At 32.5% G+C, this 13,341-nt stretch overlaps 1 pseudogene; it reads right to left on the bottom strand.

Moving 5' to 3' along the window:
* Positions 1–9,657: 9,657 nt before the first annotated feature.
* On the bottom strand, positions 9,658–11,020 carry LOC147381499 (phospholipase A1-IIdelta pseudogene; annotated as a pseudogene).
* Between the last annotated feature and the right edge of the window lie 2,321 nt (positions 11,021–13,341).

The following is a 13,341-nucleotide window of genomic DNA, read 5'->3' as shown; positions in this document are numbered from 1 at the left end:
TGTCTATTTGATGAGAACAATGTTGACTGTAGTCATCGATGATGACGTATTGATCTTAGATGTCTTGAACAGATGATCACAAATAGAACTGATGGATGAATGGTATTTAGATCATTATGCTTGATGCTCTTATGAAGCATCATTTATTTTCTCTTCTTTTTCATCGGTTTACTCGAGGGAGTCTTATCTACTCAGTGATGTGACATTACTGGTTCCTTTCATGATTTTATCCACTTAAAATGTCTGGTGGAAATCCCGTACACGTGCATTTCATTTATTAGGTATTTCAGTAGAAAATTCATTTTCCCAAGAATCATTGATTTTTTTCAGGACAATATCTTTAAGAAAATGGATTTTTTGATGCGCTGAGGCTGTGTCCTGCAAATATTTTGCTCGTGGCACTCACAATTATTATTTTAAAGAAAATATCCTTTGTGACATCTGAAAACATGATTTGATGTCAAAGGGTTCTTGGGGGACAAAATTCTAAGAATTTAAAAAAAATAAAAAAATTTCACCATTGAATTTTAATTTTACAAATAGGAGTTCGGTAGTCATCCATTTTCAACACCTTCATCAAGTTCTGATGGTGGTTTTTTAATCTGATTTTTTAGATGAAATCTAAAAATCCATAATGTTAGTAGGTGATAATCCACGTGGATTCAACAACCCTTATTATGATTTGAAATCTTATTGAGGCTAAGGCTTATTCTATTTTTAATAATAGAAAGCTTAGGCAGATAAAAGAAAGGAATCGTTGGCAGCTGGGTAGATAGAGTTTGGTTAAGAGAAATTTTTTTATGTTTTGACTCTTTCCCACGTGTCATGCAATTTGGGTGGGGATGGGGGGTGAAAATTTTCTCATATATTTCATTTTATTATATCCTAACTAGGTAGGAATGATAAGATTCATATATGACATTATTGACTATATAAATAATCTTGTGCGAGAAATAAAATAACAATTAGAATAAAAAATGAATAATGCAAGAGGTGATATCAAGATTGGACCTCACATTGCACACCATGATGTGGGAAGCATAGAGGCTTTTCCTCTTGGTACAAGTGAAAAAGCATTTATGGTGCCTATTCACTTTCATGTCAAGACATGTGACGTGAGGTTTAATCTTAAGGTCATTTCAGCATGACTCATAAAAAAATAGAATAATGCAAACATGACTTCAAGGATTGACATTATTTCACACTTTCATGATGCAAAGTTGTGTACGAAGTACTAGCCATTGATGTTTTTCATCGAGGTACGAGTGAAAAATATCTATGATTTTGTGTGCACTTGTACGACAGGAAAGTGTGAAATGAGGTTAATCTTGAGATCACTTACAATACGATACAAAATTGAAGTAATTCCATAAGATTGCCTACGTCCATGGGCGATGATGAGATCCTTTCACGGTGAGGCAATGAATGCAATTCACATGCATTTTAGAGAAAATACTCTCTTGGAAATAATTTTCTTTGGTTAAAGTTTACAAACATCCAAATTTCTTGGAAAATAATTTCATTGTTAGGGATCAATAGATTCTAATAGATTTTTTTAATTATTATTACCCAATCCAAATAAAAACATTTTCTTATTTGAAAAAAATTCCATGCAAACATTCTTTCATAAATCTAGCTTTTCATTAATCCTCTTAGTACTAGAAAAAAGGGGTTTTTTTCAACAATAGTACATTGGGGTAGTTGAATTTAATGGATATGGTCGGCTTTTCTCAGACAAGTTTATAAATTATAACCCTTCCATAAGTGGACATAAATTCAACTCCTTTTCTATAAGAGTCTGGCCAAGTAGTACATTCGACTATTTTATATTAATTTTTCACATACATACATGTTAAGAGTTCATTGCTTATTAAGATTCTAATTTAGTATTAGAATTTGATTAGGAGTCATATATTTAGAAAGAAAGTATTATTAGTTAGGAGTCTAAAAGGAAAATCAAATTTCATTTGGAGTAAATTATTAAAGGATAAGTGTTACGAATTCTAGTAGGAGTTTACTTTTGCTTTTTCTATAAATACTTTATGTAGCTTCAAAGAAAGCAATTAACATAGAGAAAATCACTTCCTACTTACTCCTTTATTCTCTAGGTATTGTGTGGTGATCTATGATATACACTACTATGTGTATAATCTAACCTTATTTTGTTACAATACATAATCAATCTTTAAAAAATTAGATAATTTTTTTATTATAGCTAAGTTGATTTTTTAATGGTACCCTCGATTCATTATTAAAAAGACCCAATTACATTGGAATGTAATTAGTAGATGTATCATCCTCCCCCAAAGATAAGTCCCCAGAACTTGACGTATTTAGCATAGAATTTTCACCTCCTATTGGGATATGATAAGGGTTGATGTGTGTGAGGCCATTCTCAATCCTTTTGGGCGCGGAAATTTTTTAAAATAAGTGAATGCCACTCTTATTTATTAATTGCTATGCAAGTACACGAGATTTATAGTAATGTCAGAAAACTGTACACGTTAGTGACACTCTCTATTTTACAATCCGAATTCCACTCTTATTTTCGAATGATAGACATCTTGAAAGTTTTAGGCCTATCTCTCTTTCTAATTTCTTGTATAAAATCATTTAAATTTTTTTGTCTAATAGATTCTCCCTTTTTCTTCCTTTTTTATCATTAGCTCCTTTCAATTGATTTTTGTGAAAATCCATGATAACATTCTCTTGACACATGAAATGGTTAGAAACTTCCACCTAAAAAATTGTTTTCCAATTCTTATTTGTTAAGACAGACATTCGGAAAGCCTTTGATTGTGTACACAATCCAATTCTCTTAACATGTTAGCAAGTAACTCCTGAAGTCAATCCTTTTCCAATTAGGTTGCTCGGATTGTTGGATAAATTAGATTATGGAATGTGTTTTTTGGGCCAAGTTTTCAGTTTTAATCAACAGGTTGAGTTTTGGGTATTTTTCTTGATAGAGAAATCCATTTGGTTAGGTAGAAAAAAAATGTGCATCTCCCCTTGAAAAACAATTCGTATTACATTGTTTTTACTTATATCCCATGATCCACACCTTTTATATATATAGGAAGCGTTTAACAAGTACGCTCACTAAAAATCCCTACACTCCTTCTCTATAAGAGTCCGGGCAAGTTATGCATTCAACTTTTTATTTATTAATTTTTTTCACATGCATACATGTTAGGAGTTCATTGCTAATTAGGATTCTAGTTTGGAGTTAGAATTTTATTAGGATTAATTGTTTTATTTAGAAAGAAAAGTTTTATTAGGATTCTCCAAAGAAGTTGAATTTGATTAGGATTGAATTATTGTAGGATAAGAGTTACCTATCTTAGTTTACTTTTGCTTTTCAAATAAATACTTTGTGTAGCTTCAAATAAAAAATCAATATAGAGAAAATTTTATTTTATTTTTTGTAGAGAAATATCACTTCCATACTTTATTCTCTATTCTCAACTTTTTACCTTCTTTTTTTATACAGTTATTGTATGGTGTTTCATGATATACACTGCTATGTATGATCTAGCCTTATTTTGTTATAATATAATCAATTTTAAAAAATTAATTAACTTTTTTCTTATAACTAACGTGGGTTTTTTAATTGGACCTCCATTCATTAATAAAAGGACCCAATTACATTGGAATGTAATTAGTAGATGTGTCATCCTCTTAGCCCTATTACTAGGGGAGAGATTAAAGAAGTGATTTTTGCCTCTTAAAAGAAGAGGCCTTGGGGCCTGATGGATTTGGCATGAAAATTTTCACCTCTTATTGCGATATAATAAGGGTTGACTTGTGTAAGGCCATTCTCGAATTTTTTGAAATGGAAAACTTGTACAATGGGTGAATGCAAAAGATTCGAATGCTAGACGTCTTGAAAGTTTTAGGCATATCTCTCTTTGCAATTTCTTGTATAAATTCAAATTCTCTATTTGTTGACTTTTTATCGTTGGTCCCTTTCAATCGAACTTTGTGAAAAGTAAGAAATCCAGGATAACATTCTCTTGGCGCATGAAATGGTTAGAAAACTTCATCTAAAAAAATTCTTTCCTAATGCTTATGTTCTAGGATAGACATTGAGAAGCATTTTGATTGTGTTAGTTGGTCGTTGCTGAAGTCAATTCTTTTCCAAATAGGTATGTCCAGATTGTTGGATAAATTGGAATATTATGAAATGTGTTTCTTCGGTGGTGAAGTTTTCAGTTTTAATCAATAGGACGAGTTTTTGGTATTTCTCTTGATAGATAAATCCATTTGGTTTAATTGGAAAAAAATGCGCATCTCCTCTTGATTGGGGGGGGGGGGGGGACGACACTATGTGAAAGAATTCAACGGGCCAAGGTCCATGAATTTTAGAAATCAAAATTTGACGGCTTAGGGCTGTCGAATTTCTCCCACCCTCCATTAATTTGATGGTTTCAATCCGTCAAAAGAAAAAAAAAAATCTTGATAATGAAAAAGTTGATGCCATGGTTCGTCAATGTCGAATATGAGCTTTTTTCACGTCGTGAGACTTGGATTTGAAGATTACGAGATTGTAACAGAGTTGTATGATGAAAATCTTTCATACTATTGTTGAAAACAAGACCCGATGGGCTAAGTGGTTGAGGAAAATATATGGTGAAGACATTTGGAATGTTGAAATTCCACAAAATGTTTCATGGTCTTGGAGGGGAATTAACATGGTCAGAAAAGAGATGCTATGTCAAAATGTTAATTTATTGCATTATGGTGCTTATACTCTCATGCTGAATGACCCTTGGCTTGAAGATGGGCCTCTAATTTCCCAATTTCGGAATAGAATAATCCATTTCTTTGAGAGCCATGCGGATGCACAAGTCAAAGCCTTTCTGGATGAGAATTCTTGACAGTTAAAGATGCCATTTAATACAAGAATGGAGGAAGTTTTGTGAAATCCCAACTAATAATAATAATAATAATAAACATTTTTTTTTGTTGTTGATAAATTTAAAAATTTAGTGTTGGACTGAATCAAGGCCCATAAGAGTTTACTTTATTGTAAAAATCAAGTGTATTTTTAGGATTTTGTTTTACAATTAAGTAGAAGTAGTGGTGGCAGGAGTTTGCATGTACAGAGTGTGTGCGAGATTTTTAAGGAGAATTCTAACTTAACCCTTGGATAAAAAATCTATGGCTTACAATTTGAGAAGAAAAAAAAAAGGTCTTTCATATGAATCAACAAAAGAAAAGATGATATTTTACTTTAAGAAAAAGTCTATTTCAATTCAATTAGTTGCAAATTATTTAAAAAAAAGGGGGTTTTCAAAATCTTTTTTTCTTTTTGGAGTATTTTACTTTTGTTAGAATCAGAACTTTATTTTAGGGGAGAGAAGAACTATGATTTTTTTTTCAATGATTTAAACTTTACTGTAGCAAATTTGATTGGAGAAGAGAAAAAATAGGTAATGTTTTATTTTATTCAAGAATCAACTTGGATTAATCGAGTTATATCAAATCGATCACACAAATTTCTAGGGTTTATGGTTTTTTTTTCTTGATTAATTGACTTGGTTTAAATTTCTTTATATGTGGATAATCGTTATTTCTAGTTTTTCTCAAGTCAATTTCGATTTAAAGTCCATGAAAATTTATTTTTTATCTTGTTCGGATGCCACTATTCCATATTTATAATTGTAAGGTTTATTTTAATTATTTTAATATTTTTATTTCAATATTTAATGACTTTAATTCTTTATTTTGTTTTACTTTAAATAAATCGAATTAACCATATCTTTTTTGAAGAATTTATGTTTCTAGTTAGTCAAAACAAATTTGTTGGGTTAATTGTAAAATCTATTGAGGACTTGTTATATATCCATTTACGATGATCCATATATCATTAGAAAGACTGAGAAGTTATCTTTACAAGATAAATATTATAAAATACTTTTCAATAGAGAAGCAGTCTTGCAATTCACAACTTGTTTGTTGGTTTTCGTTTTGCGAGGTAGCACAACAATGCTTACTTGTAAAATTCACCAAAGTTAGTAGTTTATTCGAGATGATCCCTATATCATTAGAAAGCTTTGAAATTATTATATTTTTGAAAAATACCAAAAAAAAAAAAAATTATCCTGTCAGTTTTTGTTGTTTTTTGAATATTGTGTTGTTTTAATATTTTTGTTGCTTTTTAAAAAAAAAAAATTTATTTAAATAAAAAATCCTTCGGATGGGAGAGACACTAAGATTTTATTAGGGTAGCTTGGCCATCTTTAGTAGTCATGTAATTTTTATTGGTATAATTATTTTATGTAAAAAAATTAAGAAAGGCGTATAAATACAGAAGAAGGAATCATATTGTATTAGGGGGAATTTATATATGTTTTATATGTGCCTATCGATAAATAATGTGGGATATAAATGTTTAGTAGTTTTTTGTTATAAATTTTTATTTGTCATAATAATATTTATATTGAAATTATATAAAATGTTTAATCAGATTTTTTAGAAGTTACTAGGAAAATTGGTCTCATTATCTGTTGATTGTTTTCTTTGTAGATAAGCTTGAACTTCCTTATGTTAGAGCTGTAAATTAAGGGCTAAGCCTTTTGTACAGTTTCCATCTTTATAATAAACAAAATGCAATTTTTGACCAAACTAATTATAAGGACTGTTTGATTTTACTCAAAGCCATCGAATTAATTTCAATTTTCATTAATCTCCCAATGAGAATGGATCCATCAAAAGATATAGATATTAGAATATTGATATTAAAATGATGGGAAGAGTGGTCTAAAGGTACAGACGAGAATGAGAGTTGAGAGAGAGAGACGTGTGGGTATGGAGGGGAGTTTCTCTATAATAAAAAAAAGTTCTCCCTGGATCTTTTGCAAGCTCATCCTTTTATAAATTTTATTGATAAGATTCATGATAATTTGATTACCACATGTGGCAAACTCAGTTGACTATCCTAACGTGATAAGTTTGGGAACTGTAGATCTGCATTTTACGGAATAAATGATTACACTTCCTCATAAATAAGTGTATCTCGAGGGAATCATGTATTATGAGGAGCACAGATCTACAATTTTTGAACTTATCACGTCAAGTTGTTGATTGAACATGCCCACGCCGGTGGTCAGATTATCACCACTCTATTGATAAAATTGTTTTTAGGAATTACCCGACACATTATTTCCACTTTTTCTTGTTGTCAATGCGTGATTCCACTAGATTGTCTATGTTCCTTGGCGATGATGAGATCCTTTTACTATTATGCCGAGGGAAGTGATCATTACCATCTCCCCCATTGTGACAACCTCAAGACTTTCTCCACTTTAGCTAGTGGGCAGAATTCAAGATCCTATAGATTCTAGTTAAGGATTTTGCCTCTCACCTCCTCCTTATAAGTCAAGCTTTTTTTTTTTTTTTTTTCTAGATCTTAAAATCTCAAAAATAATAGTTACAAGATTCAGGTTTTGTCCTAAGGTGTATGTATCCTATCAATTCTTCGGGGGATTGAGCTCTTTATCTATAGAAGGTGGAGCCGGGGATTTGTCTACGTTGGGGGGTGGGGGGGAGGGGATAGTTTCAATTTTTTTCTCCACCATTATTATTTAATTATTTTGTTTATTGTGTGTATCCTCACTCTTCAAGTTAGACTAGTCACAAGCACCGCCCCCTCCATAAATCCTACGTGCAACTGGTTGAATCAAGGGTGGTGGATGGCCCCAAGGAATTCATTGCTTCATGAGGTTTCAAATATTTGCCCTACCCTTCTCGAACTTATCAAGTGCCCCCATTGTAGATCTATTGGTCTTTGTTTTCATACCATTCAATGATTCATATGTTTGATTCCTCTACTTCATACTCATACTACAAAATTTTGGTTTACACTCTTTTTCGATTCCGATTAGCAAAATTCAATTTTAATTTCGAGTTCGAACTATCCATCAATGAGATTAAATGTACAACCCCACTTTCTGTTTTTTCTATAAAAAAAGAAAAAAAAAAAACATAATATTGGGCAGAGACCTCAAAGTACCTTTTGTTAACATAATTAAGAGTTCCCAGTACAAGTAAAAATCTTGAAGTAGATTTATTTTTATTCCCTCATCTACAATTCTCTTTCGCATGTGGGGGGAAAAACTCAGATTTTTCTTGGCGACTAGACTTAGTCACACACATAAACAGATCATGTGAATTAGGGGTGTCAATGGATGGTCAAAAATTCGAATTTGAAAAATAGGATATTATTCGACAATTTCAGTTTTATGTATTTGAATCCTGATCAGATACGGATTCAAATGTTAATATTTCAAATTCGATGATATCCGATTTAAAATAATATATAATATATATTATTTTATATAAGTAATATAATAAATATTATTTTATTTGATTTATTTATCATATACATAATATAATATATAATAGGTTTTTTTTAATAATGAAAAATCACTTGGATAAAGAAAATTTGTGTGTGTGTGTTTTTTTTAATATACAAATTATTTGAATTCTAATTGGATATTATCTAATATTTGATAGAATAATTAGATTCGAATTTGGATAGAATTTTAGAACATTTGTCGGATTCAAATTCGGATTCGAATTCGAATTCAGATTCAGATATTATGGTATCCGAACCGACAAGCATTCGTTGACAGCCCTAATGTGAATTAAGTGTTACATTTATTTTCTTGTTAGACATTTTACCTGTTAAGAAAAATAGAATGAGAAAAAAAAAGATGCAATGACACACAAAACATAAAGATTTTTACGTGGTTCACTCAAGATTGAAGTACACCCATGGATCGTATTGCTTCCACTATAAAGAAAAAATTCACACTTACATATTTTTTACCTTTTCATCACCAATAATAGAAATATATACCCTCTCGAAAAAATCTAACTAGGATTTTACATAATACCAGTGAAATTACGAAAATACTATTGAGGAATATTCTTTTGAGACCTTTGCCCCCAAATCCCCGTCTTTAGGACAGGGGGCCCTAGTCCCGCCCCCCCCCCCCCCTAAGCAAACTTAGCTTTGAGGTCGATTGGTGAGCATTGTGTTACATGATGACCAATACTCACTACACGAAAATTGGAAAATTTGACTAGAAAATTCGACGGGTCAAGGCCCACAAATTTTAGAAGGCCCATTGAAATTTTGATGTTCCTTAGACTTGATGGCTTAGAGATGTCGAATTTCTCCCATCGTCCATTTATTTGATGTTTTCGGTCCATCGAAAAAAATAAAAAAAATATGACAATGAAAATTTCAATGCCTTAGGTGGGTTGAACATGGGCTTTTTTCACATTGGGACTCGCTGCTGACCAGTAACGTCAGTCTCCACAAACAATAACATCGTCATGGTCTCCTAAAATCAATGACATGGGTTTCCATCAAGATTCAATTACCAAGACAATGGGCTTATCAAAACTTGAATTTTTTCCTTCCAAAAAAGAAAACTTGGGACCTTATGTTGTTTATTTTTATTAGTGAAAGACGCATTTATTCATGAAAAGGAAAGGGTTGCAAAGGAATACAGCTTACACACAACTACAAGTGAGACAGCTTCCCACCAGGGAAAGAGAAATGAAGAAGCATTTATTCATGAAAAGTAAGGGTTGCATAGGAAGACAACTTACACACAAGTGAGACAGCTTCCCACCAGGGAAAGAGAAATAAAGACGCATTTATTCATGAAAAGGAAAGGGTTGCAAAGGAAGACAACTTACACACAAGTGAGACAGCTTCCCACCAACGGAAAGAGAAATAAAGGAAGAAAAAGAAACAAACTAAACTAGGAGTTCCTAGTTTCCAATTATTCATACATATATAAATAAAACCACGCAATAAAAATCAAATGCTGGGGACAGGGTAGTCCTCTTTAGATACGGCCTCAATCCATTCTCCATCTTCATTAATCACCATCCCTTTGTTCTCCTCAACCCCCCATATTTTAGGAATCATGTACTCATCTTTAAGCAAATCTTGTTCCTTGTTAACCAGACTAACACTCCTCTTAACCTTCAAGTCAAAGTCACCATCCGTTCCATTCCAACCTGCAACAATATGTAGCAATAATTGAAGGTCATGAAACTTTAGTAAGAGGAGAAAGTCCTGCTTGAGGTATGGTGACTTGAAAGGGTCCATCACGAGATCGACACCGATAGGAGCATTTTCGATGGGAAAAGGTGATACCGGGTCATACTTATTCTTTGTGTGCAAGATTCGGAGGTTCGGGAATGACTCGACCTTCTCCTTGAAGGCCTCGTTACCGACTTTCGGGCAATTAAAGAGAAAAGCTGTTACCGGGATATCCGACAACCCATTTTCGACTACATCAAATGCACTTAGGACCGATAGAGCTCCACCGAGGCTGTGTCCCGTAAATATTATGCTTAGAGTATCGTCTTTGTACCGTTCCACCAATTCTTTGATCTTTGTTTGAAGTTGGGTTCTCGCGCTAGGTATGGTGCTAGTCGGTTTTGGGTTATCGGAAGTGTAAATGCTGAACCAACCCTTCGTGACCTTCAAGGTATCATCATCGATGTCGTCTGGGTTCAAAATATCATTTATCGAAACATGCTCTAGTTCGAAGACCTTTTTACATTCAAGAGATGTCCTAGTACCACGCCATGTGACATATATTTCACGTCTCCCAGAGATTTGACTTACTTCATCGGATGTGACAGCGATAAATCCAAACCAATTGACTTCGGAATCGCCATTTTCGATCACGACCACGGCATAAAGGAACGTATCGACGAAGTAGTCTGATGCTAATTGGAAATGAACCTTATGCAAAAGTGATTTCTTGGAATGGCGGCATTTGCCAAAGTATTGGGAGCTTTCATCGCTAATGAATGGATCGCCGTTTGCCTGGCAGAAGTCACCACATTGAAGGATGAGTTGCCGAAGTTTTAGGTTTAGAGGTTCTAGCAAACCTTCCCAATTTTTGCTCCCTAGCAATTCTTCCCACGTTGGTTCAATTTTGTTCATCTCCATAACCACGATATAGATGAAAATGGCTAAGTTAAGTGAAAGATTGATATTGATTCAATCAAGCATACTAAGGTCCGTATTTATAAGAAAAAATGCTCGACTTGAAATGACACATGCATGCATTAGAGTGTGCACAAAATCATATATATTTTCTCGAGATGTGAAGTATACAATCGAGGACAATCAATGGTTCTCTATACTGCATTCTTATTTCGACTACCTTCTATCTAAAAACGAGGAAAATGCCCCTTAAATTTTTTATTTTACTAAAATACCCTCCAAATGCAATTTTCACAATGTATATTTATTGCATTAACGTGTGCATATAAAACACGTATTAACAAGTCCTGCACACAGTTTGGGATAAGCAAATGATATGGCGGGCATAGAACCGTAAATCTTTTTCTTGAGTACACATGAAACATGCTCTTGCCACGTCAGCTTCGTACAGAAAATCACGTGCATTAGTTGAATTTAATGATAGAAGTTGGCTTGTCTTATTCAAACTTTTTAAGCCCGACCCCACAATGTGTGAATGTGGTGTGGTTGGCTTCTCTTATTTGCTTTAGAAAAAGGGGGCGTCTATTTGCTGCACACACACCAAAAGTACTTTACTTACCCACCTTAAAATGTAAATGGCATTTACTATTTTACCTTTTTTATTTTAAATTCTCAATATACACATCTAAACATACCGATTTAAAGAGGAAAAGATATCCATGACAGGTGGATTTACAATTGGGGATTGGGGGGAGGATTGGGGCATTTTCCCTTACAAGAATTTTCAAAGTCTATGGATAGTGAGATATTGTGATAGATTTTAATGATAGATAAAAAAAATCTATCAAAATTGTCCACATATTTTTTTTTTCCCATTTTTAATCCTTCCCACAAATATTTTTTTCACCCTTAATTGTTCTTACAAAAAAAATTTCTACTCTTGGTTGCCCCCACACATGGGTAAAATCCTGACTTTGCCCCTGTGAACCGATTTGAAATGCGTCTTCTTCTTCTACCAATTGAAATCATACTTCATTATATCAATTGAAACCTTAAAATTTCTAGCTCAAAATTAAGAGTATATCATTGTTTATTTATCATTCACGACCAAATGTCGTCCAAAATGATCACAATTGGTGTTGAAAAATCATATTATGGGAAGAAGATGAAAAAATGGTAGTTTGGGTATTTCAAAAACATTATAATGTAATATGTGCTTCAAGACTATTAAGAAAATAAAAATTTACTAAAGAAAAATGCTGAAGTAACATTTAAATTGACATTGTGGGGGACATTGTTGTGCACTGAACCATAGATGATTCTCACTTGCATCGAGATGCTTCTCACTCGTATCTCAATGACAAGCATTTATGGTTCTGACACACATCCACGACAGTAATGTCCCCTATGAGGTCCCCAACAATGTTACTCCAACACGAGTCTTTATTAGATGGACTATTAAGATACCATCCAAAACTTATAGACTATTGAAAAAGAAGTCCCTCTATTAGGGTCTTTTAAGTAATTTTCTCTTAGAACTATTTATCAAAAATGCTTTTTACTAACTTTGTAAAATAGTCTAGAATGTTTATTGTCTCCAATAAATGAGATGATTTCACTACATGTTTTGGTAACTCATCCTTCAATAAAAATACTTAGAGGAATGCTAGTTTCATGCTCCTATTAACACTTCGTTCCTCATCTCTTTTCATATTAGAACTATGCATCTCGAACTTTGTAAATATTTGAGATGCCTTTTTATGTTTTAGATTGATGCATGACCCTTTGACTTTAGTCTTTTTTTATGAACTAATGAAAAATGATCTTAATACCATTATCATAATTATCATCATCACCATCTAAAATGACAATAATGCCCTCATCATCATCAATATTGACATAAATATTTGAAGGCGATGGTGGTGATGATGAAGACGATGAGGGCATTGTGGTCATTTTACAATGGTGAAGATGATTGATAATTGTGCAAATTGATTATATTTAACCATAATTTGTGGTAATTAATTAATATGGCCTAATTAATTGAATTTTCTTTCTTGAAGTCTTGGAAGTTCAAAATGAGAGGAAAAAAAAGGGTTAAAGATGGATTTTTAGTGAATAAAACATGCAAAAGGATGGATGAGCAATTATGAGACAAGTTAAAAAAAGGGCTAAAGAAATAAAAAAAAAATTTCGAAAAAATGAAAATCTCTACATATTCTCTTACGTAAAATAATAAAATTCTCTCATATTTTGTCTCATTTTAAAAGATCTCATACATCTCTCCATATTTTTCTTATTTCTATTTCTCTCTATCTTTCCTCCAAATATTAAATTCTTTCTTATCACATATCTCG

Source organism: Akebia trifoliata, unplaced genomic scaffold, assembly GCF_017979445.1.
Source record: "Akebia trifoliata isolate Shusen 1 unplaced genomic scaffold, ASM1797944v1 Contig00390, whole genome shotgun sequence".
In the NCBI taxonomy this organism is placed as follows: domain Eukaryota; kingdom Viridiplantae; phylum Streptophyta; class Magnoliopsida; order Ranunculales; family Lardizabalaceae; genus Akebia; species Akebia trifoliata.
This window is presented reverse-complemented; position numbering and strand designations above follow the sequence as displayed.